At 40.2% G+C, this 2,739-nt stretch overlaps 1 non-coding gene across 1 annotated transcript; it reads right to left on the bottom strand.

Annotated features, from left to right (window-relative positions):
- Positions 1-1,857: 1,857 nt before the first annotated feature.
- Positions 1,858-1,961, bottom strand: LOC141682707 (small nucleolar RNA R71). The gene has a single exon (XR_012559923.1). It is a non-coding gene; the product is annotated as a small nucleolar RNA R71 (small nucleolar RNA).
- Between the last annotated feature and the right edge of the window lie 778 nt (positions 1,962-2,739).

Consider the following 2,739-nt stretch of genomic DNA (forward strand, 5'->3'; position numbering starts at 1 on the left):
GTCAAGTTGTAGAGAATCTCATTAGCTTCGCGTGGGCAGTTGAATCCCCTAATTTTGATGAGTAGAAGTCAAGTTATGGCCAAAACAAGATTCATCAGAAATTTTTCCAAACAGGAGCTGAGCGCCCGCCCAGGAGAGCTGAGCACCCGCCCAGGAGAGCTGAGCGGCCGCCCAGGAGCTGAGGGCCCGCCCAGGAGAACTGAGCGCCCGCCCAAGGCGCGGCTGGTCACTGATTTCGCTGAAAAAGCCATTTTTGAGTGGAATTTGACGATTTTAAGGGTTCAGGTCCACTAGGGGCGTATATATACTTAAAAAAAGGGTTTTCATCATCCGAGAAGATTGGGATACCAAGGAGAAGACCTAGAAGCACAAAACAACTCTAAAAAGAAGATCTTGTTTTCAACTTGTGATTCTTTGAATTAGTTATAACTTTGGATGCTCGTTTTCGTTCTATTTGAACCTAGATCTCGTTTATTCGTACTTTAATCATTATTCAGTTTAATTAAGACCTTGTTTTATACCATGCTTTCATTTGAACCCATGGTGACGATGAGTTCGATTATGGGCTAATCGTTGTCATGGGGTTCTAGCGGATTTACTTATGGATTTTAATAATTAATTTGTTTTGATATCTTGGTGTGTGGTGATTGATTGATATCCTAGTATTGGTTGTGCTTATTCGTCTTATGTGCGTAGCTAACATATAAGATAGCGTGTTAATCTCTATTTAAGCAACAATGAATATAGAGGTTTAGAACTTGCCATTCTAGCATAGGTTCATGTATGTGTATGCATGATTCATAGGTAACTCTAACCGTTTTACTTGCCCTATGTAATCAAGATAGGTAACTTATGCTTAAACCGTTATGTTGTCAAATTCTATAGACATATAGGGTCTCAATATAATTGATGCCTATCCAGCTTCTATCTCTTTTGTGGATGTCTGTTAGAATGGTACTCGTGCAAAGAAAGTTGGCGTTTATCAGTTTCGTGTTATCTGATTAGTGTCATCACCATCACATGCTATGGTTAAGAACAATAAGGCTATTGAATGAAGTATTTAATGAAGTTAGAATCCCATATTTGTCATATATAGTAATTTAGCCTCAATTCTCTTAGTTGATGTTAATTAGTATAATCTCTTAGTTTAATAAAAACCCAATTTGTTATTTGTCTTAGCATTGAATGATAGCCATACATTGTTGCATAGGTGCATAAATTGAACTTAACCTAAACCAGTCTCTGTGGGAACGAACCTGATTTATATCTTATACTACTTGCGAACCCGTATACTTGAGTGAATATTAGCGCGTATTTTTTTCCCTAACAAGTTTTTGGCGCCGCTGCCGGGGACTCGGTGTTAATTTTTAGTTTATGTTCCTGTCATCAGTGGTCGTTAAATTTCACTGACTCGGATTCTTTTACTTTCACGGTTTATTTGTTTGTGTTTCAGGTACTCATTACAATGGGAGATCCAGCAGCACGAACGAAAGCCTTGATGGATTTTTCTCAACCCAAGATCAATGACATTCAATCTAGCATTATCCGGCCTGCTATCACAGCTAATACCTTTGAGATCAAGCCTGGCATAATTCTATGGGTACAGACTTCAGTCTAGTTTGGGGGTTCTCCAACGGAAGATCCCAATACACACATTAGGGACTTTAATGAGATCTGTGACACCTTCAAGTTCAACGGTGTTTTTGAAGATGCTGTGAAGCTGAGACTGTTCCCATTCTCTCTTAGGGACAAGGCTAAGAGCTGGTTACACTCTCTACCAGCTAGTTCGATTACTACGTGGGAAGATCTTGCTCAGAAGTTTCTTACTAAATTCTTCCCTATGGCGAAGACAACTGCAATCAGGAATGCTTTACTCAATTTGCACAGCAGTCAGGAGAATCTTTATATGAAGCTTGGGAGCGCTACAAGGAAATGCTTAAGAAGTGTCCTTATCATAGAATGCCTGATTGGATCATCATCAATTGTTTTTACAATGGGTTGGGAGCACAGTCTAGACCCATGCTCGATGCAGCAGCAGGTGGAGCATTATGGGCAAAGAACTATGAGGAAGCTTATGATCTAATTGAACTGATGGCTACTAATGAATATCAGTATCCATCCCAGAGATTTCCACAGAGCAAGGTAGCAGGAGTTCTTGAGGTGGATACAGCTATGGCTATCACTGCTCAACTAAAGGAGTTGTCTATGAAGATCGATTCTCTGGCTAACTATGGTGTTAAGCATATAATTAGTGTTTATGAGCTGTATGCAGGTCCGCATGTGACAGAGCAATGCGTTATATCTAGTGAATCAGCTTAGTTTGTGAGCAACTTTCAGAGATTGCAGCAACCAGTTCCAGACACTTATCATCCTGAAAACTGGAATCATTCTAACTTCAGCTGGAGCAATAATCAGAATGCGATACAACAGCCGTTCCAGCAGTTTGGAAATAAGCTATTCAACCCTCCTGGTTTTCAGCAACAAATTACACCAAAACAACAAACTCATGGTGCATGTCTATCTTCGAATGAAAAATCTGAATTGGAGGAGTTGCGGCTTATGTGCAAAAACCAGGCTCTTATATGCCAAATCCAGGCTATTTCTATCAAGAATCTGGAGAACCAAATAAGGCAAATTGCTAATGCCTTATTGAATCGACCACCAGGAACGCTTCCTAGTGATACTGAAGCCAATCCAGGTAAGAGGGAAGTTGAAGAACAGGTGAACGCCATCACCTTA

The sequence above is a fragment of the Apium graveolens genome, chromosome 1 (assembly GCF_009905375.1).
Source record: "Apium graveolens cultivar Ventura chromosome 1, ASM990537v1, whole genome shotgun sequence".
Lineage (NCBI taxonomy): Eukaryota > Viridiplantae > Streptophyta > Magnoliopsida > Apiales > Apiaceae > Apium > Apium graveolens.